At 39.5% G+C, this 27932-nt stretch overlaps 1 protein-coding gene across 1 annotated transcript in view; it reads left to right on the top strand.

Moving 5' to 3' along the window:
- Window positions 1-1446: 1446 nt before the first annotated feature.
- Window positions 1447-27932, top strand: part of LOC127634562 (zinc finger homeobox protein 3-like) — a 191462-nt gene continuing 164976 nt past the window's right edge. The window contains exon 1 of the mRNA XM_052114206.1: window positions 1447-1858. The gene's annotated coding sequence lies outside the window, so the exon portion shown is untranslated. The remainder of the gene's footprint in view (window positions 1859-27932) is intronic.

Genomic DNA, 27932 nt, shown 5'->3' on the forward strand with positions numbered 1-27932 from the left:
TGTGTGTGTGTGTGTGTGTGAGAGAGAGAGAGAGAAGAGAGAGGGGAAGAGAGAACGAGCAGGGGGTACAGAAAGACAAAATGTAATATATTATTATTATTTTTAATATGTCTAACATTTTGTTTAAAATCATGTATACAGGGATTTTCAGTCTACTTTCTTAGCAATGTAGCTACTTTTAAATATGCAACATATATTGCTCCTCGCGCAAAGTAAAGCCTCTATGTAGAGCGTTAGGTCCAGCAGAAATCTCAGTCAGGAATTATATCAAGTTGTCCAGCAATGCTTAAAAGAGGAAGGTGATCGCTTTTACTCTGTCTAGTTTATGCACAGTTTTTCCTCGCAGTCTGTTGCAATGTCTTGATTCATCCTCCTTCAACAAATCTCTCAATATCTAGCATGATGAGACAGACCGTGAGCGTATAATAAAGCGTTACTACGATATAATACATTTCATTTATTGCATTAAAAATGCCGACATGTAACTTTTTTCTTTCTTTTTGGTTTTTATACAAATGCTGTGTTCCATGCATAGTATGCAGCGTGTTGCTAACCTGTCATTTCAAGCCATAGTTTAAAATCTTCATTGAAAATCCCTACACTTTCTTATAAAATGCAGATATAAACCAATATCGTCACCGTGCACGCTAAATTAAGATTGCTATGTGCAATTGTTTTTATTCTAATAGTCACTTTATGAATGTGCACAAAAGTTAAAGCGAAACAGCCTTACAACCTGCAGATTGAATATATATATATCATTTATTTATGATTTGTTAATACATGCGTTGTACATGTATAGTGCGTCTAGTTACTTTTTGCATGCACCTTTTTCGACGAGTCTTGTTGTTTACGATAACGTAGATAAGTGCATATCCAACACAAAAATATTTCAAGGCATTTTTTATAGCTATATCTCAAATAACAATGCTTCATTGAGGGTACTGCGTAGTACTAGTTGGCTATGCTGATAAAGCTGCATTTCTTTCACTTTTGTTTATTCTAAAGGAATACAATGCAAATGTTATAATTCCTGTTATTAAATGATTTTTATTAAACCAGAGGAATATCTAAAAGTATGGAAAACTTGTTGGCTGTTCTAAGTGCCCTAAATTATCTCCTGCAACGACGGGTTTTCGAGTTAAAATATGTGTCATTTCATTTCATAAAGATCCTCGGTTTGATAAACACACTTAAACGAGCGTATTTCTAAATATAAAACTAGCGCCGAGCGAAAACACTAGTGCAGCAAGGGGCTGCGCGCGCGCGCGTCTCCTCTATTAACTTTCAGTGTCTTCCTTCTCATCAAACTCTTACTTTGTGCTGTGCTTAATTCCATATTTTCAATTCCCGATCACTACTTTTCTCTTTTTCGTTCTCCATCTATCTATCCATCCATTCCTCCCTCCCTCCTCTATCTACCCTCCTCCTCCTCTCTCTCCTCGGCTCTCTGCTGAATCTTATTGATCCAGAAGGTGGCTAATTAGCCCTTCCCGTCGTGCCTGTGTAATGAAGCACATGCGCACTGAATTAATCACAGCCATTTTTTGCAGGAAACTAATTAGCAGGAATAAAGATCCAAAGAGTTTTTTTCTTTTCAATCATCAGATCTCACTTTCGCCCCTTCCTCTCTCCCTCTAACACAAGACTCATCGCCTGCTTTGCATCCAAATTATTTTTATATTGCCTTTACAACTAATACTCTGTTTTTTTTTACTCTCCGCAACAACAATGATCTTTCTTTTACCAGCATCCTAAACGCAAACTGACCAAAAGGGACTGCCTTGATGGGATCTTTAGCCAAAGCGTCTCAATACTGGATTAAAAAGCACGGATCTCAAAGCGGCAGCAAAACATTGTAAGTTGTAACTTTGCTTTCTCTTTTTGCCTCTCTCTCTTAACGATTCGTTTGTCTTTAGTTTCAATAACAGACTAAAAGCGATGGCTTTCGGGATTTCATCGTATCAGCCCCGGGTTTGCCTACACTCTTAGTATGATAAAGAACGCGCGAGCGCAAGTTATTTTCATGCAAGTTGTCTTTTATTTGTTGTCTTTTATTAGTATCTTTACCTGTGTTTACATCTGGCTTCGTCCTCGCTCCTCTCATGACTGGAGGAAAAGAAAGAGGCAAGACAGCGATTCCTTTTCCAAACAGTTGGATTTAAAACACACTTCTGCATTTTCATGTATTCACACTGGTCAAAAAAAGACAGAATAGTGTCAAGAAATAGGTTTTTAAGAGGACGCCGATGTGGAAGGGCAGCGATGAGCCATGGGAGACTAGCGGGAGCTCTGCGTGATCGTAGCCGGGAGAGAAGCGTCGTTGTCCAGCCTGCGAGTCCGTCCGTGTCCGCTGAACGGGAAGCGTCGCCCGCTTTTCCATTTTTTACACCGATATGCTCGTTCGTCCATAGCGTTCATTCCCCCCATGATTAAGTGAACATCTCATGAGCAAAAATCCTCATTATTGTGCTCATCTTTACTTTTCGAGTCCCCTCTAGTGTGGATTTCTCCGCCCTTTGCTTTGCATTTCAGTTCCTCTCACACTTTCGACGTCTTTTCGCGTTTAATTTTTCATTCCAAGCGTTGTGAAAGTTGTTCTTTGCTGCTTCCCAACCGGAGTCACATGCAAATCGATAGGCATGTGTGTGTGTGTGTGTGAGTGAGTGTGTGTGTGTGTGAGTGTTTAGGGGAGTGTGTTTGGTATAGAGACGGAGCCCCGGGTCTCGAGAGCGGATCAGCCGGAGCTCACAGAGCCCGAAGAGCCGCGCGACACACCGCAAGATTTATGACCAATACCGCCGACAACTTTAATCAAGAAACGCTTTGATATGGTGTAACATGCTATCCAAAATCAAACCAATGAAATGTAATTGACAAAACGCAGACACCGAAAAAGATACGAAATGTGCTATTATGAAGGGGTTACAAAAAAAAAAAAAAACGACAAAGAAAAAAAGTATTTTAAAATGGTAAACAATGCCAACCGCGTCGCTTAGCTATTCTGTCGAATTAGCTTAAACTGTTGAGAATTAAAAATACCCCACACATGTACGAGGGGGCTCAAATATGAATGAAATTAGCTTTATGAAATATACAGGTGTTGCATAAATAAAAAAGGTGAGATGTTGGACTTGAGGTGTGAGGTTAACGAAGAGATGTATATGGAAAGATAGTCCCTCGAAGACATACAGACAAAAACAAGCGGAAATGTGGATCCATACTTTGATACAATGTAGCCCACGGTGATATACAACAGGAGAAAACAGAAGAGACGCAATGGATGGACAGACAGACCCAGAGCTCACTGAGTGTGTTTGCAAGCTGCTGCATGGATGTGCAGGGTTGGGGAAGAAAAAAGAGGGGGAGGTTGAGAGATTCGGGGTCAGATGGCAAGAAACAAGGGAGCAGGGGTCACCGAGTGAGTGGAAGAAAGATAAAAAAGAATGAGAAGGGAAAATCCAACATTACCCTGGAAGGGAAGAGTGGGGTGGGTGGGTGAGTGTGTTATGTTGCGGGGTCACACAAACAATACACCCAGTTTGTGGGGGTTAGCAGGACTATAAAAATGCACCTCAAGTTTGATCAACAAAAGAGTAGCCGAAAAGAGAGCGTGTTTGACTCTGCATTGGGAAAACGTAATGTCCTTCGTTTGAAATGATGGATTTCTTCTTTCTTTTTTGGGGGGGGAGAGAGAGAGAGTGAAAAAGCTTATGGAGGAAGGCATGCATGCAAAGAGAGTTGAGAGGATAGCATGGGTCAAATAGCCACGAGCCATATCGAAGGAATCAGGGAAGAGGTCAGAAAAACACAAATCCCAAGACCTGTTCCACCCGGCGTGTCCTAACAAGAGCAACCAGAAGCTAATGCATAGGTGACACACACTTGCATGGGTTAGGATTCAGCGGCGTTTGGAAAGTGGCGTTTTTGCATTTTGCTTTAAAATATTTGTATAAACAATGGTGCATTTTTATCAGCAGAATTGCAGAAATGTATTAAAACGTGTGTGAGAGAGGAAATAGGTAGCCAGAGCGAGCCATTGTGTTTTTGTTATTACATTTCCAATTTTTCCTTTTTTTAACCATTTGATAGGGTGCATAGTGGGCAACCTAGCTCTTCATTTTTTTTGCGGTCCCTTGTTTTTAGGAGAGAGAATGATGGAGGGAGGGAGGAGAAGGACAGATAAGTCAGGGTTTTAATGTCTCTCGGCTCCCTAGTAGAGGGGTGGCAATAATTACAAGCGTCACACAAAAAGGATATATAGTATAATTCATGGTCTCTGTCTCTCTCTCTCTCTCTCTCTCGGCTCTGGCTTTTACCATCACAAAACAAAAACAGCAGGCAAGGTCTTTGCCATCTTACCCTTCAGAAACTCATGGATAGGCTATTCAGGGCTAATCCTTTTGGGGACAGTGATTTTGATGGCAGTTGCCTCATTTCTAGGAAGTGAAATTGCTGCAGTATTTGTTGTCTGTCTTTGCCTTTGTGTTTCACCTGGTTATGAATCACTGAAATGTTGCATTTAGTTTCTCTCTTCAGTATGCAAGGCAAGCAGTGTAAAAGACTATTTTATGTTGTGCAAGTGTATCTAAGTCAGGGAAATACTCTCTTATTATAGGGTTTGCACAAACGTGGATTACTGTGATCGTCTGCATGTTGGGCTGCTGTAAGGATATTTGAAAATGTGTGACAGTTGTGCATATGTTTGCATTGTGGTTTGGTTGATCATTCAGCTTTTCATTTTAAAACTAAAGAGAGGCACTGTAGACCTTTATTTGATCTACATTATATATTTTTTTATAATAATTCACCACAAACTATTTTTGACAAAAAGTGTTGTCGTTTTTTTTTCTTTTTCGAAATATATTTTTATAGTTAATTTTGATTCATATTGGACTGTTTTATTTTTTAATTTAGTTCTCATACACACACACACACACACACACACACACACACACACACACACACACACACACACACACACACACACACACACACACACACATATATATGTAGCATGTGAGAGAACAAACTGAGTTTCCTTATTACAATTTTCTGTTTCAATATGCGCCCCTATATCTGCATTAGTGGTCACCTAAAATAACTGAATTGTATTGTTTTTACCATTTATTAAAATGTATTTAACCTAACCCTATCTATTGTGTTGTTCTTGCAGCTTTTCTAAATTTAGCCGTGTTTTGAAATGCTAATATTATAAATGTATTTGTTTGTATACTGTTCACATGATATAGTTGCTTGGTGAAATTGCTGGTTCAGCATTAAATGTGCTATTTTGCTTTCTTTCTGTTTCTACGGAAAAGCGTTTCTCTGTGGCTTGATGCCTCACCTCTTCCTCTTATGAAAACTGTGATTGTATATAATGCCAAGTGTACTTGTTCTGGTCATGTACGGTGCATGAATGGAGATGCCTCTTTGATGACATGCCGAGTGGCGTGCATGTGCATGACTGTGTATGGATATTGTTGTGGAGATATAGGGCAGGGGGGACTGTGCTTTCCTCTTTACCCCTCCCTGTTCTCTCTCTCTCTGTCTCTCTCTCTCTCTCTCTCTCTCTCTCTCTCTCTCTCTCTCTCTCTCTTTCTGGAGCCTGGCACCCTCAGGGAAAGCCTCAGTGGTAGAGGGCCCTCTTTGGGTCAACAGCAATGACAGGCCGCCCATGTGCATGCTATACGATCATAGCAGAGATATTGTGTGTTTATACATCTGCTATGTAATCACCACAACTTTCTCTACTAATCAACACACTATTAAATATATATTATGCACAATGCAATATTTATGTTTATATGTGCCACTACAAAATGTACAAAAAATAATCAACACTCAAACTATAATGTATACATACACAGTTTTAGAAACATTGAGATTTATTACAAACCATATTAGTATGTGCCACTTTTCCACGATTTTAGTATAAAATCACAGTGTTTGTTAAATGTGGAGGTGAAAGCAGTGTGTGTGTGTGTGTGTGTGTGTGTGTGTGTGTGGAGAGGAGCCGATCTCTGTCACGAGTTTTCCATTAATCCAGTCGTGCCGAGGAGGCGCTCACAGAAAGCCCAGCCACCTCCATTTGCTGTAGGGCTTGGATTGTGTGTGTAAATTAGGTTAGCAGAAGCACTGGGTCTGATTACACATGATGGTTTTGAATATGCAAGCCTGTGCAGTCAGGACCAGTTCTTCCAGTTGTCCCATAATGAGGGAGAGGACAATGGCGTACGTGTCGGTGCTATCATTAAACCACAGGCTTGGGGTAGGCTGAGTGTGGGTGGGGAGGATGGAGTGTGTGTGTGTGTGCACGGAAGGGGGTTTGATAGTTAGGTATGCTATACCTGTGTAAACTCAGCCTTTACCACAAGCCCAACTCAAGCCACGGTTTCACCTTACAGACGGTTGTGTGGACTGGCTGCACTTTTGCTTTCTATTTCCTCTTTTTTGTTCTCTGCTTTTCTGCTGCTGTTCTTGTATTTGTTCCTGGCGAAGTTGGCAGGAATGTCTGTGGCTTGCTGTTTCACAATATGTTGTCATGTAAACTATCTTCAATTCATTGTGGTGATTTATTGTGTGTGTGTGTGTGTGTGTGTGTGTGTGTGTATATGTGTGTGCGTGTGTGTGTGCATGTGATGGGATGGGATGTAGTGTACATCTGACTTATCATTTGTAGAATTATTATTATTATAATTTTTAAACACTACTTTTTTCTTGCTGTTATCAGGATCATCATTTGTGTGCATATACACGCACATACACACATTATATAACAGCAGAATTTAACTAACCAGATATTAAAATTGCTTAGAGTGTTTCTATTTTAGTTTAGAAGGGAAAAGGGGGGTAGAGATAACTGAAAGAATAGTCCTCACCTGATCAGGTGAATTCTGAGCTGTTTTGTAGACAGCGTCACTCCTGAAAGGGAGACGTGTGTGTGTGTGGAACAGAGAGAGACAGGAATTCCTGTTTTATTGCGAGATGCTGCTTTTGCACATTTTCCGTCAGTCAGGGAATATTTCAAGAGACAGACGAAGCCCTCAGCATTTGTTATTCACATCTAATGTCACGAGGACATTAAATAGATGCATTTTACTTGAATGAATATTTTGGCTAATTTATGTGTGTTGGGAGGGTGAGACAAAAATGTGTTTATATTTTTTAGACCAAATGGAATAGTAAATGTCAAAGTAAAGAAGATTGATATTCGTGTATATATATATATATATATATATATATATATATATATATATATATATATATATATAAAATATAATGCAAAAAATAGCTGTAATCTTTTAGTTTTTATTGTTGTACACCCCCATGCATGGCATTTGTGTGTATGCATGTAGGTATGTGCGAGGGTGTATTCCAGCATAGCAGCATGGCTGTACAGGCGTCACTGTTAAGCAGGCCATAGCTGAGATGGGTAATAGCAACGTAGCATAGCCAGCCGCTGGAGATGCTAGTCTCGACCAGCAGCTCTCAGTTCTTCGGCAGGGAGATGGACACGCTATTCCCCCTCCTCCTCCTCTTCTCTGCACCCCAGAGCCCAGCGTCCGGCCCTCCGCGCTGTCGCTTATCATCACAAAGAGGCAGAATGCATAAAACATGGAGGACACACACAGAGACTGGCAGCCCAGGTTGCCTTTCTCCCTCGACAGAGACAAAGAGTGAGGTCCTGTGGCCTGTGACGTTGACATGATCCTTGCCTTCTGTCGCATTCGCTCTTTTATTTTTTTGCTTTCATTCATTCCATCCAAAGTTTAACGCATTGTGTGTATGTATTTTTGTGCAGGTGTATGTCCTCTTCATGTAGAAGGTGGAGAATGTTTTAGTCTGATAAAAAAAAAAAAAAAAAAAAAAAGGTAGACAAATGCAGAGAAAAATATATTTAAAACAGAAATTAATAATTTAGTTTGAACTTTGCTGACATTTTCGTATATTATTTATATAGTTAAAAAAAAAATAGCAAAATGTCACAAGTTTGGCTTTGGCTCTTCTTAATATAAATAAATCCTTTATGATTGTTTTATGACATGATAATATGATTTAAATTTAATCGAGCTGTTAGAAGCAGACTTGTGCTGTGGAGGTGATCAGTCAGGCTGATCGGGGCCCTGAGAGCATCTGCAGATGTGATTTTTCCTGTGCATTTTAGGCTTAGCATGCCATATTATACCGCCAGCGTTAGCTTCAGCTAGATTAGCACCATGACAGGAAAACAAACCTGGATTGAGTGTGTGCGTGTGCAACGGTCGAGGAGTGTCGCTGTATCATGCTCTCTCAATTTCGCTGCTGGATTACATCACAGAATTGATCTGTTACATTAGTCCATACATTTAGTCTGAATATTATGTTAGGATGAAGTGCATCATTTGAATGCAAGAGTTATATTTGTGTCACAAAAATGAGTCAAAACGCACTGTAATTTCATCTTTTTTATTTAATTTTATTTCATGTTTTATTTTTAGTGTGCATACTGCTCAACACTGGTGCTCTGTGGATGTATTAGGCTTATAAATGTGCACCACATTTATTTTTCTGGGTGTCAAATCAGTGAGCGCGCTTGGATCATTTGCAGCTGAGCGCCTTGCTTCATGCGCTGTCACTAATGCTGACTCTTTCTGTGCATGTGAGTGAGTGATGGAGAGCACGCGTGAGTGTGTGTATAGCGTGTGAGGGCTTCAGGAATGCTGAGTGGAAACGGGTGAAGCCCGACAGGCCGATGGCACTTCCTCTCTGTGTACGGCACAGCTTATCCTCCTCAGGATTAAAGACAGCAGAAAAGAAAAGAGCGATGGCAGGAGCCCCCATCTCCCTCACCCTCCTCTCTCCCTTTTTCTGTGTTTGGAGAAGAAAAAAAAAAAAACTCAAACAAAAAGCGTGATTCATTTGCAAATGTGCTGCAGCCCGTACGGGTCCCCCATGGTGCACTGGGAGAGGAGGAGCAGAGAGAGGGAGGATAATAGGAAATAAAGGTATAGTAGCTGTGTCGTTCGGTTCTGTTTTTGTGGCAGTGAAGCCTTGAGGCACCTCTCAGGCCAGTTGGACTCTACAATCTATTGGTTTGGTCTGAAACAGGGCGGCTGTTACAAACTGTGCCACATATTGTTGAGTGTTTACGTGTGTGTACATGCACGTGTATGAGCAGTCCTTGTGGTTTTGATATTGTGGTGTGTGTGTGTTTAGCAGTGAAGGGGTTAAGAGGCAGAGATAGTCCTCTTTATCTCGGTGGCCCTCTTTGTCATTGTTGTGCTGGAATTGAGCTCGCTGCACCTCACTTGACCACAGCCAAGCAATAAAATGGCCCCTAAGTGCTGCAGGCTCCATGTCCCTCTAACAGCACCTCTCCTCTGGGCTTTCACCTCGCGCACACATACACATGCAGTACATACGTTTGCAGGATATAATGCCATAGACGTTATTCCTGTTTCAATTTGTTTACTTTTGTTTTTATGACTATGAAAACTTGAAGGATGAGAGATTTTTTTTTTTTTAATCAGTATTCATGTTTCACCCGTTTCCAGTGTCGTTTTATTATTTGTTTACATTTGCTTTTCTTACCATGAAAAATTTACTCAAGGAAGGGATTTTTATTTAATTTAACTGCAAACGTGTTGAACCTGTTTGTAGTGTCATTTGTATTATTAATTGTTTACATTTGTTTTTCATATTAATATACATTTGAAGGACGAGATATTTTTTTAGTACTTTAAAGGCATACGTCACACCTGTTTCTAGTGTTGTTTGATTCTAGTTTCATTTTTCATACATACCAAAAACATAGAGTTTAGTATTGATTTTTACTCCATAGATGTTACACCAGTTTTTTTAGTGTCATTTAATTTTTTGCTTACGTTAGTTTTCATACAACGAAAAATTTTAAGGAATTTTTTTACACAATTTGGTTTATTTATTTTTAATTGTTTATATATATTTAATACATTTTCAGTCCGACAGCATACACTAAACTGTGACATTTCTGTAATAACCAAACTGTACCAAAATCCAACCACTAGTTAGTAGATTGGATATTAATGGGATTGCAATCTAGTTTTATACGAATTTATTGTTGTATCATTTGATACATTTTTTAAGGCAATAAGTGCATAACGTGCATTTTCAGGACACTGAACAAAATCTGCTTATACGAAGGGGGGTGGGGGTGGAATTTCTGTGTTCATCTCATTTATTATTTAAAATGTGAAATTGAAATTTATTTAAAATTGAAATTGATAAAATAGTGCATTTAGTTCATGCAAGTTGAACACATGATATTTCTGTCCTTGTGTACACTACATTAGATTCTGTGTTAGTCATTTGACATGTTTTATGTAAACATATAATTAAAGGTGATACTGTGGTTGTTTGACTGTGTTTAAAGCACGTGTGTGTGTGTGTGTGAAGATCAAGGCCTGTGTCTGGCTGAGTGTGTAGACAGATCACATCCTTCTGTGGTGGCAGCCATTTTGGTGCAAATTCAAATATTTCCATGAGAAAATAAATTCAGGATTCGGTTCTGCTTTGTTTTACATAATGCAACATTTATCCAACCACTGCCTCAGACTTACTAATTAAAAACAAATATTCTAAGAAGCACATTTAATGGATAAATAAATGTATTTAATTTTTTCCACTGTTGTTTTTGCTTTGTTTCAGTTAAAAAACATAATTAAAAAAAATAGGAAGGTTTATAATTTGCCATTTTAAAATTTTGTTGATTTTTTTTTTGGCAGATTTACAAGTGAGAGTGGTGTAAAATCCCCCCAAATTTTGCGCCTGTGACTCCGAGCTGGAAGAAGTGTTGTTCTCAATAGTAATGATGATTGTTTACTCCAGAATTCTTTTCCTCTCAGACATTATAATTAAATGTTGGACAGAAAAAAGCTGTCTCTCCTTGTCACCTTCCTATCACATAGGTATCTAAGGAGACACGAGAGGAGCAGTGTGATTGGTGTATCGGCACAGGGAGACTGGCGAGAGGTTAGCTCATTGGCTGAGGTTTTTAATTGGTACTGTGGACACCCGTCCACCCCCTCTTGGGTGTAACTTGTTTTTGCCAGGTGCACTGTGCTCTTTATTTAACAGTTACATAGGGCCACAATTAAATCAGGCCTGAGAGTCATACTATTTCTATCTATCAATTTTAGGATGGTGCATCTGGCTGCTAGTCCTACACACTTGCACAACCTTTATCTCTGCTCTGCTAAACCATCATTTTATTCCTTTTGTTGGCTATTCACACGAAGAACCTTGAATCAAATTGATTAAAAAGAGGTGGGCGTTGCTGCAGGATATGGGGTTGAACACACTTGCATAGGCCTAAAACGCACCGAGGACAGTGTGAAACAAGGGGTTTTCAGGATATTTTGTCAGTTTGAACCCCCTGTGCCTGTTGTATCAACCCTGCATCCATTGGTTGCTTTATTTTCAAGCCATTCCTCACCCTGATTCTAATTTGGGAGTCTGGGGTGAGTGGGTTTCGGGGGGTGATCGTCCCACTGGGGATTGCTCAAAGCCAGACAGCCACTATAGATCGGTGACCCCCACACCGTGACGTCACGTGCTGTCTGCCGTTCTGTTACGTGTCAGCCAGACGCTGACCTTTTGTGGCACACGACCAGTAGTAGCATCTAAAATCCTTACCTTAAAGGAATAGTTCACCCAAAAATAAAAATTGCTCCCATTAACTCATCCTCATGTTGTTCCAAACCCCCATAACATTTGTTTTCTTCTGTGGAACACAAAAGGCGATGTTAGGCAGACTGGTAATCTCAGTCGACATTCACTTTCATTATATCTTTATTCCATACAATGAAATTAAATGTTGGACCAGGCTGTCATTCTGTCCAATATCTCTTTTTGAAAGAAAGCAAACATTGTGAACAGAATATAATTTAGATTTTCTGGTGAATTATCCCATTATTTAGCATAGAGAAATAACTATTATTCAAGGATGTAACCAAATATTAAAGACTGGGGGGAACCAAAGGTAAAAGTGAATATGGTAAATGCTCTGAACTTATAAAGTGCCTTTTTTATCCTAAGAGGTTACCAAAGCACTTTACACTATGTCCCATTCACCCATTCACCCATGCACATTCACACACCAATGGCGAGAGCTGCCATGCAAGGCGCTATCCTGCCATTGGGAGCAACTTGGGGTTCAGTGTCTTGCCCAAGGACACTTCGGCATGTGGAGTCATGTGGGCTGGGAATCGAACCTCCAACCCTGCAATTAGCGGCCGACCTGCTCTATCACCTGAACCACAACCGCCAATATTTCAATATGCTATTGAAAAACCCATATGGATTGGCTAGACAGCTACTATTCTGAAAATTGTGGTGGATGCCCCAATGCCTTCAATGTCTTTTTAGTTTATGAACCTTATCATAAAGGAAATCTTAAAATAACCCTCTTAGATTTCATTTTGTTGTTTGACTCGGATCTTAAAGAATTCTGAAGCACCTATTCATGCTATAATCCTCTCTTATAGGTTCTTTGTGTTCCTTGTTTGAACCTGAACAGGCAAAATGTTGCTGCGTTTTTGCCCTGAGCAGCAGTAGTCACCTTATCTGTCTGCTGTTTTACAGTTAATTTATCGAATGCCTAATTTTTGTGTTGAAAGATGACTGAACTAACTGGACAAGAGAGTGGGAGAGAGAAAGAAAGAGAAGTGTTCGGGGTCAGGTAAAGGTGAAAGACTGGCTGGGTGCTCACATGAAACATTTATGGATCAGTTACTCTGTCAAGTGCCAGTCTTTTTCCATGTCCCCTTTTTTGTTATGAGTTTGTAACTGTACATATAACAGTCTCCCCCACCTCTTCTTTTCATGCAGTTTAATCTGATGCCAGTGTTTAAATGTAGGTGTGTGGTGCTAATAGTCAAGGATGGTAAAGTCTTATAGTTGCTGGAAATACACGTGGAAAGCTAATTTGTTCAGTGCGGAGTAAATATTAATGTCACACCCTGGCAATGATAGACATGGTGTCGGGGAATATGGCACTCGTGTGACAGGGTGTCAGAATTTGTCAGACGTCCAAATCACACAAGGAACTGAGTCAAGTTACATATGAAAAATATCAGTCACCTTAGTTCATGATTGCAGATCTCACAAACAAGATCTCCTTTAATATATAATTTTATTTTTTTGTCCAGACAGCAATGTGATGTATGGAGAGCAAATTGAGACTTCCTGCTTAAATCTGCTTCTGCTTCTAAGATTTTTCTTTGAAAATGACCTCTAGAGTTACAGAGGACATATCAAATGTCATAAACTGTGATCAGATTTCTTAAGATGCCAATGTCTGAGGTCAAAAGTCATATATTTTAATGTGAACTTAAATAATTATCATCAAATGCTTCCCAGAGTACATTTCAATCCACATATAGTACATTTTATAGCTCTATCATCTCACTGTATGTTAACAATTGTCTCACTTGTTTTTTCGTATTTTATTTTTTCTTAGGAAGGGATCTAAAAAAAAAAAAAGTCAAAATACCTAAAAATTGACTTTAAGATAACTGCTGTTTTAACTAATTTCAGTAAAAAATATTTTGAATGGGTTAAGCAACCTGAATACATTAGGGTACACCAATTAAATAATTTTTTACGAATTAGGCGGAATAGCTCTTTATGAAACAAGTGCATGTATCCACTTTTTATAGTGTTGATACTTAATGGAGCTCTCATTTATGATTCTTATAAGTCTCCTCAGCTAAAAAAGAGCATCTCTGAGCAATAAAATTGTCCTTTGGTCTGAGTCCAACTTCTAATGAGGGTTACAGGAATAACTGCTATAGTCCTTGCTGAGAAGACAAGCTGCAAGTGTGTGCTTTTGAGTGTGTCCTAGGGCTGAATGATTGAAATTATGATTATTAAAATAATTATTGTAATTGCCATTTGAACTGCGATATGATAAACATAAATAAATCAATAAAGTTCTCCAAAATTAAACTATGTTTTGCACATGCTTTTTTGCCGACCAGAAGTACTGTTCTAGAAAGGGTTTTCACACTTGAGTCCTCTTAAAACCTAAATACATAATTTTTAATACATAAATAAAACAGTGAAACAGAGGGGGAAAAACCCATCACATTGCAACTGTCTGCTTTGTATTTTGTTTTATTTGTGAAAGGGTCAGCTCACTTTTCATTATATTTATATATATCATCAAGTTGAATATCGTATTATGGGAATATCATATATTGCAATAAAATAATGATGTTAGAAAATGTATATAGGAATGTATTTTATAATAATAATAATGATTATTATTAATAAAAAATAATACTTATGATTGTTATTTATACTATTAATAATAATAATAATAATTATTATTATTATTATTATTATTCAGTAGTAAATTATTTCTTTAATAATTTCTTACTTGCTCTCGTTAGCACACCAAACCATACTCAAGAGCACATCAGTCACTTAGGGCACTAGATAGAGAGAATTTTGGGGTATAAAACACAGAACCGCTCTGAAACCACATGTGTAATATACTGACCCCATTTACATGTATTCAACAATTTCATTTAATTAAAAGGCAGTCCTCATCTCAGCGATTTGAAAATCGCACTGGGTCATATCGCAATTTCGATTTTATTTTGATTAATCATTCAGCCCTAGTGTGTTCTGTGGGCTATCTCCATTTTGGTGTGGATATCTCCTGTTGGTAACACACATTGTGTTTACAGTGGATGGGGCATAGGGGTGGAGGGTGCACAGACACTCATTTCATCACTTCCTTCCTCTGCTTCGTTTTTATGAATTGATCTGTCATAACAACTGCTAGAGTTGTGGAGGAAGCTAAAAGATGGAGAGGCTCATGGAAAGGAAAGATTTGTTGCACGTTTTACAGAGAAAGAACAATAGCAGCCATCCCAAGGCCTAGATGAGGTGATCATGAAGCAGTTAAAAGGAAGAGGTGTTATTTTTGTTTCTCGGCTCCATCTGTGGGGCCGAGCACTCGGGGAGTTCATACTATCACATTTGGAGCAGGCCAAAAGAAAATGATTTTACTCCAAAACTCCCTGAGAATGCTCAGTGTGCCTGCCTGTTTTTGTCAGGGCTCATTTCAAAGGCTCGAAACACTCTCATGACATAAGTAGACAAACAGGAAGCCTGGCTGCCATCTTTCACAACTCCTTTGAAATGGGAACTGAGAGCAGGCCACTGCTAGCAGATGAGTGCCAACCTGTTGAAGGCAACAGGCACGGGGGAGGAGGATATGCGCAAAGGGAGCATGTTTCAGTGGAGGCCCCCCAGGGACCCCATTTCCCTCTCCTGGAGGGTCTGGAGGTTTGGTCACCGTCTGTTATGGGCATGGCTCGTGATGATGTGCTTAGCACTTGACAGCATGCACATTTATATGCAAATGCTAAACAAGCAATAGTTAGACTAATTACGGCAGATCCCATTGAGTCCGTGCCAAGCTCAGTGAAGGAAAGGGAGTTCCTACAAGCTGGGATGGACTTGCCCTGCTTGTTTACTCATTGTCTTTCTTTATTAGCCCCTCATTGACACTCCTCCTCAGCGTGTAGGGAGGTCTGTTTGTGGGCCAATCTGCTTTAACATGGATGTAACTCCATTGGGCTTGATTAAAACTAAGCCAGCTTGAGTTTCACAGTTTCTCCATGCAGCGAACCCTGTAGGAAAAACTAGGTTTTACAAGCTTAAGTTGTTCCAGTTGGGTTTTGGAACATGCTAGTTAGGGCTGGGACAACGAAATACGTCGACACAAAATATGCGCGTCGATTCGTCGGACCCAAAACAAAGATGGCGGCGCCGGCAAGTAGTAGCAACACGATTGGCTCCTCAGACTATCAGAAGTGCAAGGCGGCATGCACTCGTTCCTCTAAAGTATGGGAATTATTTAATTTAAAAGGAAACAATTCCGTGATATGTCGTCTTTGCAAAATGGAGATGGCCTTCCATTCTAGCACCACGGCAATGCACCAGCACCTTAAGAGGCGCCACCCGGTTGCAGCTGCAGATGACAGAGCACCGTAAGTTTTTTTCAACTCCCCACTTTGCACTCGATGTTGGAGTAGTCTATAATACGTTGTCGACACCTAAAGTTTTCGCTTATAGCTATTAATAATGCGCTTATAGCTATGAATGTCGTGAAAAATACATAGAGGACACTGACAACGCACTGACAGACAGGACCAAGCAGGTAACATTTAATAAAGTCTCAACTTTCAAATTTGGTCATTCAAAGAAAATTAAACCATAAATAGGCCAACTTTTTTGTGGCTCTTTAATGTGTCGTGACAGATTGCCTCAGTTAAAGCTGCTCGTGAACCGATCATCTTTTCCTTGGTTAATTTATAGCATCAAATAGGCTAAACATGAATGTAGCCTACATCAGAAGGACTGTTGTTTTAACCGCGGAAAGATGTCAGTACAGTAGCCTACAATCCATTATTCAAATTCAAATCCACCGACGTTAATCTTCTCTCTCCTGACTACTTTGTCGGATAAAAATGGCGTATTATGATTGATTGAGCAGATCGCCAGTCAATCAAACTCCCGGCAAATGTTTTTTTTTTTTAACATTTTATACACCCCCACCCCCGATGAAACCGGTATTACCCCCGATGAAACCGGTATTACCGGTGTTGTCACAAGTCGATTAATCGAATCGAAATCGAATCGGACTGAAAAAACGAATCGTTAGATTAATCGATGCATCGAAAAAATAATCGCTAGATTAATCGTTTAAAAAATAATCCTTTATCCCAGCCCTAATGCTAGTTGGTTCGTTGCTTGTCCGAGGTGGTCTGCTAGGTCAAAACCATTTCACTGGCTTGTAGTCCAGATGACTAATCATCAATACCACCTTGGATTAGTTAACGACCAGCTACAATTCATGTAAATGTTAATTTGCACTTGCTGAACATACAGGCCTCTTTTAGGCCATTTTTGCACTAATATAGTTTTTTGTCTAAAAACACATTTACATATTATAATGGTACATTTATACCTCTTATCCACACTAGAACGCTGTGGAGTGAAAATACAGTCTATCACAGCATACTATTTCCTAATGTTATCGTTTTCTAAATGAATAGATATTGTGTCGATGTGGCCATAGTTCACCTAAAAACGGACAAAATGCACTTAGATTTCTGTTCTGCTAAGGTGTCATGTAGAGATATTCCTTCTGTTCACGCACATCCCTGACATTTTTGACTTTGGAGAATCTTTCTTGTCAAAGAGTACTGATAATAAAAGGTAACAATAAATTGTGGGTGTGGTTTGGACATGACATTCTTTATTTTCAATTACACGTGCAAACTGAGGAGGTTGTAGCTAGCTAGATAGTAACTATCTTTACGTTAAAATGGATACATTTCAAGCCCATCTCTCCAAGATTGTTCAAAAGTAAAATATTTACATAATGATCAACAAAAACTTCACAAACTAAAATTAAAAAGGTTGCATGCATAGGTTGGGGTTCTTTAGTTTACTCAGGAGAAAAATGTTTGGCTGCTTCTGTTGTAGGAATTAGGCCTTGATTTAATTTGTGCAGGTCGCGAAGTTGGTCTGTTGGTTGCTAGTAGGCACCCCTAATCGAGTGCAGTATCCAGGTGTTAGTTGGATTTTCCAGCAGGGGGTATAAACCTCTTAGCGCATACCCTCCTACAAATGATGCTCTAACTAATTACTCAGGGTGCTCAAAATGCATTTAGGTCAGCTTTTATTTTTTATTGCATGCAAATTTACGAGCAGTTGAGAGGGAAATATTACATTTTGGAGTCAGTGGCTCTTATTGCCTGTATGGACAAAGGTGGTATATACTGAAATGTAGTGTCACCAGACAACAGGGCCATACTCTCTAACACACAGTCCGCATCCAAGCTTTTAAAGACTTGGTTAGAGCAAGTGCTATTTCATCATAAAGAGCAGGATTCACAAACCTGGGAGCAAATTTTTATTTTCTTAATTATTTTTAGGTGCTCACCATAATATTTAATCTGAATTTATTGCAGCGGACAAATCATGCAGCTCCAAATGTTTACATAAACCAGCAGATCTCAGATCAGACATGCTTCAGAACGGACTGGCTCTTGTTGATTGAAAAGTGTCTCTCACTGGCAGAAATGACAGCAGTGCTGGAACCAATTTGCAATGATAGAATTATGGCAGAGGCAGGCAACACTAGAGAGGAGAGGGCAGGCATTACCTCCATTTTGAGCATAAATGTTGTGAGGTGGAGGAAATTAATTTTGACAGTGTTTGAGTGTAGCCAGATCCCTGGGTTTGGAGTTTAGGTTTGACCTCGGTGAAGATAAATCAGATGGATAAGCTTTGCTCTGGTCTTGTTTCCATTGCTTTTTCAGGTCGTCTCATCCCTCAGTGCTTGTTTCTCCTACAGTTTAAACTAATTAGTTGTGGTGCCTCTTTAGTTATCTGGATAAGCAGCTATTGTGGGCTTGAGAGAGATGCTATAGTTATGTTGCAGAACATAGCTGCCTATCTATGCAACATTGCCTATGTGCTCTACCAACTCAAAGACTGTTCTAAAAGGTGGGCAGCAAAATTATGCTGCATTTTCGTTAGCAGCTAGCATCTGCTCCCATGACAAAATTCTAAGGTAGCATCGGATCCCTGATGGGTACGGTAATCTTAGAATGCATTTCAACAAGCTCATTGATAAAGTCAAGAGAATTGTTGTATGGATTGTATTCAATGCTGAAAGTATTGCTAAAATACCATTTTACATTGGACTGGGTAAAAATATGTATTTTCCGTAATCTTATTTGAGCGACCCTGATATCGATTCTTAAAATCCTATGATCAGTCTTTTTCATTAAAGTTTACTTCAGTTTTGGTTGTGTTGAGTATTAGGTATGTCTGTTAGCCTAAATATATGGCAACTGAAATGTATAATGTTTGTCCTGTTCATCTTTTTATTTTATTTATATTTTCATGATGTACAAAGTTAGAAGGATCCCTGTATAATTTACAACATTAGCTGAAATGTTTTTCATATGCAAGCAAAATAGACATTATGACTGAAATACATTAGACCCTAATTTGTCACAACTGAATCAAATTGAGAGCTTGTGAATCGGAATCAAATGTATTTTAAGGTATTGCCTTACTTTTCCCCAGTGCTCATGCAATGCTTTTTTCATGTTGTTAGCTTAGCAACATGCTAATTTAATATGTCACATCTCTCATGTGCTTCATGTGAGTAGTGCTATTTTGTGTGGTGCTGTTTATAGACGGTGGTAAATCTCTCACTTATGATGTTCAATTTGCGGATATGTAGGCAGCTAGGCAGATGCTTACTACATTTTGGGGCAGAGCAATTTATGCTAATAATTTGTAGTATGGAATACGTGTTAGAGAGAAAGGTTTCGGTTCGGCTATCCTTAAGAGTACTCTTCATTGACATAATGATTTTTATACTGTGCGAACTATAGATTCTATCCCCTAACCCTACCCCTGTTCCTAACCCTCACAAAAACATTTCAAGGGGACACTAGAAATGTCCTCATAAACCACATTTATGGCATAATACCCTTGTAATTACCAGTTTGTTACCTAAAAGATGTTCTGGTAAACCCCCCATCCCCCCCCCCCACACACACACACACATGGTTAAACACATAACCAGACACTTAACTGTTTGTATGCACAGTGTCTGGTGAGGGTCACATTTGGCCTGGCTACAGTGGTTTGATCAAAGGTTGTGTGTGTTGTGTACATCTGTGTGTGTTTGTGTAAGCCGTGGTTCCTCACAGAACACAGCTGGTCAGCACTGTCTCCTTAGCAGAGGGCAACACAAGTTCCTCTAGAACTCTGTCCTGGAAAATTGTCTCTCTCTTCCCCCTCTCTGTCAAACACATACACACATACATTGGCCTTAAAAGTATATATACATGTAAGCCACGTTTAATGGATGAATGTTGCATTATAAAAAATAAAAAATAAAATAAAACCAAGTGGAATCTACAAACAGATTATTGAAGACCTTTTCTCAGTTTTCGAAAGACATTCATAACTTTTTCAATGTGGCTAAAGTGTCCACATATTATTAGGGGCCACTAAAAGACAGTACACCTATTGAGTACACATTCTTTACAATATCTGGAAGCTTGCTTTTTGCCACTTTGTCTCTTTTTTTTCTTTCTTTTTCCCTTCTGCATTCCTTTCTCCCACCTACTTTTTTATATATTTTTTGTATTTAAACTCTCTCAAGGTCCTTTTCTTTTTTATTGTCCTTTCTCTCTCTGTACCCTTTTCTCTGCATGTCGTCCTGCTTTTTTCCTGTCTCACTCTTTCTCTTGCTGTCGTGTGTTTCTTCAACTCTGTCAGAGTTGAGAAAGGCATTCAGGGCCCTTAATCCCAATTCCCTCTATCAGGAATGCAAATGTGTGAGTGTGTGTGTGTATGTGTGTATGTGTGTGTGATCCGCCAAGGCCTGGGAACATCTGCATGAGGAGTCCCCCTACACACGTTTGCTCTCTCTCTTTCTGTGAATTCATTGTTTCTCTTCACGGCACTGTTAACCCTGTGTTGCATGTCCCAGCTCCCAGCCCGGCCCCTTTTCAGAAGCCATGTCTCCACACCACGTCTGTCCATCTGGACACTAGACATAATACACTGTTTACTTTCTCTCAGCAGTGTGTGTATGTGGCTTTGGGCTGGGGGTGGGTGGACTGGGTGAGCCCTTCTGTCAGACCTGGTTTAGCTACTCATCTGGCTGCTAGCAATTTGAGGCATACTTTGAGGATTTAGCCCTCACATTTTACCCTGAGGTCCACTTCATGTCGGAGTCCAGGTGGGTAGGAGTGAAGCTGGCCAATAAAATCAAGTTATTAGATTTAAACCCGCCCCTCTCTGACAGGTATCAGAGCGAGAGATAAATTATTGTTTGGATTGTCTATGTTTTCAAAATGATTAATTAATGGTAAAGCGCAACTGACAACGTGAATCTGCATCAAAGCCAAGTGGCCTTGATTGAACTACAGTCTACAGTCTTCCTCTGTCTGTCTTTCTTTCTGTTGCTCTATCTGTCTGTCTGTTGCTTTATCTGTCTTTCGGTCTGTCTGTCGCTCTTCCTATCTGTCTCTCTCTTTCTAACTCTGTTGCTCTATGTTAATCGCTCTATCCATCTATCTCTGTTGCTCTGTCTGTTGCTTTATCTATTTGTCTGTTGATTGCTCTAACGCTTGCTCTGTCTGTTGTTCTCTCTGTTGCTCTATCTGTTGCTCTGTCTGTTCATCACTTTATCTGTCTGTTGCTCTGTCTATAATGTCTGTCACGCTTTCTGTCTGTCTCTCTCTTTATATCGCTCTATCTGTCTTTCGATCTGCTATCCATCTATCCCTGTTGCTCTATATGTTGTTTGCTCTATCGCTTGCTCGGTCTGTCACACTGGCTGTTGCTCAGTCCATCTGCATCTGTCTGTCCCTTATATGTGTCTGTCGATCTCCTATCGCTTGCTCTGTCTGTCGTTCTATCTGTTGCTCTAGCTGTCTGTCTGTCTCTCTATCTCTGTTGCTCTATCTGTTTATCGCTCTATCCATTTATCTCTGTTGCTTTATCTATTTGTCTTTCGATCACTCTATCACTTGCTCTGTCAGTCATTCTGTCTGTTGCTCTGTTTGACTGTTTGTTTTCCACTTTTTCTGTCTGTTGCTCTGTCTGTCATGCTATCATCTATCTCTGTCACTCTTTCTGTCTGCCTCTCTTTCTAGCACTCGATCTGTCTCTCGATCACTCCATCGCTTGCTATTTCTGTCATTCTGGATGTTGCTCTATATTGTATGTCTGTCTATCGTTTTATGTTGATCGCTCTATCGCCTGCTCTGTCTGTTTGTTGTGCTCTCCATCTCTCTGTCAATTGCTCTATCGCTTGCTCCATCTGTTGTTCTGGCTGTTAAATCTATCTGCATCTGTCTGTCGCTATATCTATCTGTCTGTTGTTCTATATCTGTCGCATTATCCATCTTCCACTGTCGCTCTATCTGTCTGCCCTGTATCTGTCTGTCTGTCAATCTCTTTATCGCTTGCTATATATGTCATTCTGAATGTTGCTCTATCTGTATGTCACTTAACATCTATTTGTCTGTTGCTCTATCTGTCTGTCACTCAATCTATCTGCTGTTCTATCCATCTGTCTGTTGCTCTGGCTGTTGGGAAATTCATCCATCTTTTACTTTATTTGTCTGTCACTCTTTCAATCTGTCTGTTGCTCTATCTGTCAATGCGTGGGCTATATATTTATCTCTGTATACTGTATCTGTGTGTCTATCTCTTTTTTTTGCAAGAGAAACAGAAATAAAATTAAAGTTGCAGAGATGCCCGTGTTGTGATTCATTGAAAATGTAGAGCAGGAGACTTTCTCGTGTGCAAGCACATGGTCACACATGGCCACACACCCCTCACATTCAGCAAATAGGAGACAGCAGGGGAGTGGGTTTGCTTGTTGGTCCATGTATGGATCCCCCTTGCAGTCATACACTCTCTTCCACACAGCATTTATGTTGGAACAGCGGTGCTGGCCATTGTTATCAAAGGCGCGATTAATCATTACATTTGTGCAAAGCAGGGGCGCTGTTGCCATGGGGACCCAAATGATCTGCACTGCTTTGCATGTCAACAGAAAAGTTTACAATCGTGTTAGAGCAAGGGCGAGGCCTCAACTGAAACCTGCAAGCCTGCCTCTGTCTCCCTCTCTATCTCTCTCTCACTCTCCCCCTTTCTTTTTTCCTCATTCACTCTTTGTGGACAGACAAATAGCTCTTCAAACAAAGACTTACACAGCTAATCAAGATGGCCCCTAATGAGTGAGTCATGGGCGAGAGCTATGAGAATACTAGGAAGAAAAGTGTGTAAAGAAGTTTCTGCATTATTGAAATCCCATTCACATAGATTTCCTTTTGTTTAATATCAAATGTGACTGCAAATAAACTTCAAAACATAACCTTTATCTTTTTTCTCAGAACGTCCACTGATCAGACAGTATTATGACATCACTCAATGCTTAACCACTTGAGTAATCTGTCAGACACAAGAGGAAGGGAAAGAGAGAGACTTGGCATGCTTTGGAAGAAGTTTGAGGACTGTGAAGTGTCTATGGGTGTTTGCTGTCTGTAGAGAGCTCTGGAATGTTTTTTTACACTGCGTTCAGGCCTCAGGCCCCGACCTGCTTGAACTAAAGAGCTTCCATTGACCCCCAAAACACACAGAAGGGCATGACAGCATGGCTCTATTACACTGTTCGTGCTGAGTGCTTCATTTTCAGTCAAAACATAACGCGACATTCAAACCATTAATCTTTTTTTCATTATCTGTGGGGGCACTGTGCTGCACTCATTAGACACATATTCCTCCTGTTTGTTTAGCCATTTCAAGCAAGCTTTTCTAGCTGGTTTTGCTGGAATGGTCTCTCGGCAGCCAAATGGGATTTGTATATGTAAATATCATTTGGACAGGCAGTGAGAAACGGAGTTGGCTAATTATAGCAGCTCTGAGAAACATGGGGGCTAGTGTGGAAAATGGGCCCCCACTATGGCCATGTTTTTTTTCTAAGACAAATTTGGAGATCATAGATGGAAACAGTAAAGACATTTAATTTTTACATTTACATGTATTAATTTGGCAGGTGCCTTTATCAAAGCGATTTGCATTACATTCATGTTGGGAATCGAACCCTTGAACTTGCCATTGCAAGCACAACACTCTTCCATTTGAGCTATAGAAGCTACATCTTGTGGGATAAGATTGGAGACCTTTGTTAGACACTTTTTGAAGCATACCATCAGATAAATTTGAATCATGAATCAGTCACAATACTCTAGAAACTAGTTTTTACCCATTCTTTGCATTGCATGTCACTCATGTGACTGTTTTGATTATATGTTGCTGTTGTTTTAACCATTGGTTAACACCATTTTATGGCAGTAGGAGTCAAAATGGCAGGTAAAGAAGCCATAATACCTTGCAAAATACACACACACACAGATACTCCAGCCTGAGAGTTGTTTTTTATTTTAACATACTGTACGAGAGGAAGTTTTTCTTCTGTAATTACATGCAGTCGTGACACGTGTTTATGCTAGAGTCTGCCAGAGCGAGGCTCACTCTGTGACAAAATACCACTTAAAATTCTTCCCCGAATCATTTATCAGTACCTTATTCTACTCACTCCCTCCATTTCCGGTCACTCACTGTCAGAAACATTTGGTGAAAGAGTGCACAGCATGTCTGTGTGAGAGAGTAGGCTGTCCTCAGCTCTCCGTCATGTGTGCATGGAGACTTAAACACCAGCCGGTGTTTAAAGGGATGCAGAGGATAAATGTTGTATGTGACGTCTGTTTAATACAGCCTAGCACGTGTTTCCTTTCATTTTTTTTTTAATTTGTTCTTGAAATAGACGAAGGAAGTGAAGAATAAACAAAGAGAGTGGACAAAAATTCATTGAGAGAAGTCTTTGGGTACGTTCACTATGGACTACTGTACTATTGCTCTTACTCTGCCACTGAAAATGATGTAGTACTACACAGTATTCAAATGTTCTGCATGCATGGCGTACCTTGATGACCTACTGCATTTGCCAAAATGTGCAGTAAACAAATAGAGCACATTGTGTGGAACACTTTATCTTACAATTCAATGAACTCAACTTGACCTTCCATTTCCTATGCGACAAATAAATAAAAATGGGATTAATAATACATTTTTCAGAAATGATAACTGAAGACACTGAATTAAACATGCAATGTCATGGGTTCATGTCACATGCAACATGCTAGTGTTTTAAATGTTTATCATTGTGTATGGCATCACATTATATTTAAAACTCTAGTACACAGTATATAGCACATAATGCACTGTATAAAGTTAGCAGTATACTAGTAACCAACCCATCATGAACTTAGCCATTGTTGCCTGTAGTTATGTTGTATAACATTCCATTAACTTGTTGGGGGTAGGCTGATTGTGGGTCACTATCTGCTGTTATATGTGGAGGAGAAGTTCTTGTGGAAGTGTAGCGGGCTGGCAGAGCAAAGCACTGTGTTATTGAGGTCAGCTGTCCAGAATGATTTCATGTTAAAGATTTGGCGAGTCAGCAGGGTCAGAGCAGAAATGCTATGACAACACTTTCTCCTCGCCGATAAGGACTTGCCCTCTTTCCGTTCTTCTCTTAGAAAACAGAGAGAGGGATGGAGTAACTCCAGCATGCTACCCACTACATGATCAGACACACTCACCAACATGTATTCCACGGCTCAACAACAAGGATGGTCCAACGTTACGGGTCCAATTTGACAGAGTTTTAGGCCAGTAGATTGAACTGTCTTTCCTAGCCAGTGCTGTGTTGTCACTACATCGTACATTTGATGATTATGTGTATCTGCTTTTGGTTTGATCGCTAGAATGGGTTGAAAATGATAACAGAATGAAACTGCAGTTTTCAGTAATGTTTTGCACCGTATGCCCTTGTTTTTCAACAAATGTGTGTATGAATTAATAGCTGCCACAGAGTTAAATTATAGCTGTGAAATTTCTGTCCATTATCAGAATCAGAATCAGCTTTATTGCCAGGTATGCTTCCACATAAAAGGAATTTGTCTTGATGACAGGAGCTTCCAGTGCACAGCAATACAATATAGCAACAAGACAGCGATAATAATAAAATAAAATGTAATTAAAACATGATTAAAATAGAATAAAATAAACATTGAATAAAAAATAAAGTATATATATAGAATACACAATAAGAAAAAAAATATATATATACACACACACACACGTATCGCATACGTAGTGCAAATACATACAGAGCAAGGGAATGTAATTGCAGAAGAAGTAGGATATATATATATATATATATATATATATATATATATATATATATATATATATATATGTAGACTAAGCTGTGTATTGCACATAATTATTGCTCAAAGGGTCAGTTTTAACTGTTCATGGGATGGATAGCCTGTGGGAAAAAACTGCTCCTGTGCCTGATGGTTCTGGTGCTCAGTGCTCTGTAGTGTCGGCCAGAAGGCAACAGTTCAAAAAGTTAGTGGGCTGGGTCAGTGGGCTCCCTTCACTCATTCTGGAAGTGTACAGTTCTTGAAGGGAGGGGAATCTTTGTTTATTTTTTATTTATATATATGTATTTATTTGATTTTGTTAGGGGCAGTAAAAATCTTGGCATGGCAAGTAAAAATAGACCATGCCAGCAATAAAATAAATACAAAATAATCCTATAATCACCTCTGACTTCTTGAGTCAATCTCTTTCTTTCCAGCCTCTTTCACCACACACAGTCTGCAAAGTTCTAAACAAATATCAGAATAGTTTAAAATAGCATTTGGGATATTTCCTGGATGTCATGGTGGTGCTATCTGGGTGCTTGAACAATCCCTGCCTCTGTTTCCCATGCTGCCCGACCTCTGAGTTCAGCATACGGGCAAAAGTGACACAAGCAGATTCTTCCTCAGGAGTTCCGTTTGGAAAGTGCAGGACTGTAAACAAAAAATTGCTCTCATGCAGAAAGTAACCGGAAATAGGAAGGTCCAGGTCAGAACTGGAGTCTGAATGTGTTTTTCTCAGCACATTGAAACATGTGACTAGCATTGTGTAATGTCTCAATATGGCCATTTGAATGCTTGGATGATTGTAACAAAAGCAGTCAAATGATAGAAAACTGTATAAATTGTTGAAAATGTGGCCAACCACACACCCTACCCCCAGCCTGTGTTGTTAAAAGATATAGTCCAATTCTTTGTGATTTCGAGGGTGTGTTGATGTAAGATGATAAGTTCTGTTGGGGCAACCGTGCTGTGCTGGCAGCTTAAACTTTCCCATCATTTCACTTTTCAACGAAAAAATTCCCCCAGCGCAGAGAGCCACACACAGATATATGTTGATAATTTATGGCTGCTAGGTCCTTGATCAATTGATAGCAGCGAATCTTTTGGTAAATAGAGTTTCAGACATTTTGCCAATAGGCTTGGACTATTGATTTGAGTGTAAATTAAAAACTTAATCAGGTCTCTGAGATAAGATTTATCTCTGCCCCTAGCAAATTACAAGGTGGGCTTAAGAGTCAAGCGAGGCACAAGCAGTGCCATAGAAGAGCGTGCCAGTCCTAGGTACAAGAACACACTCCCTCTCTTTGGTTGAAAGTCTGTGCTAACTCTTTTTTTCAGACTGTTGAGTATGCTTAGGGTATTTGACATAGTGGATTACATTGTCAAAGTCTCAAGAGATCTAGATTGGCTTGAAAAAGATTGCTTGTATTTCTTAAATGGATTGAGCAATTTTGTAATCCTCTTCCGCGCATTTTGCACACACTCACCATTCTCCATTCTGGTAAAATATGTAAATCATTAAACTTTCGCCTCATTTCCTGAATACCCACCACAACCCTCCAATTGGTCATTTTCAAAATAGCATTTTCATGTCTATTAATGCAGCCTGTCAGTGTATACATATTCAACTTGTTCCATATTTTATGCATGTTAAGACAATTCCTTTGAATTGCACATTGATTAGATTATGGATTTCTACTGTAATTGCTAAACTGAGATATTCTGTGTCCCAACCTGTGTCCATTATTAATAATGGGGAATTGGAATGCATTAGAATTAAAAAAAAAAAAAACTTTGCCTCTGATGCTCTCGTACCTCAATGAAGGAATGAGATGGCGAAAGAATAAGTGCAGATTTTGTAGGATAATGGGCATTTACTGTTTTTAAGCTTCAGTGGTATTTTGGCCTTCGGTACTTCGTTTTTCTCTGTAATTAAAACCAACATTTAGTCTGTGATTAGAGGACGAATTGACTCCTCTGTGGGATTATACTGCCCTCATTATATCTCCATTCTGCTGCTCATATATGGAGCAGATATAACAAGAGAGAAAAACAAAGAGGAAATGC

Source organism: Xyrauchen texanus, chromosome 1 (assembly GCF_025860055.1).
Source record: "Xyrauchen texanus isolate HMW12.3.18 chromosome 1, RBS_HiC_50CHRs, whole genome shotgun sequence".
NCBI lineage: Eukaryota > Metazoa > Chordata > Actinopteri > Cypriniformes > Catostomidae > Xyrauchen > Xyrauchen texanus.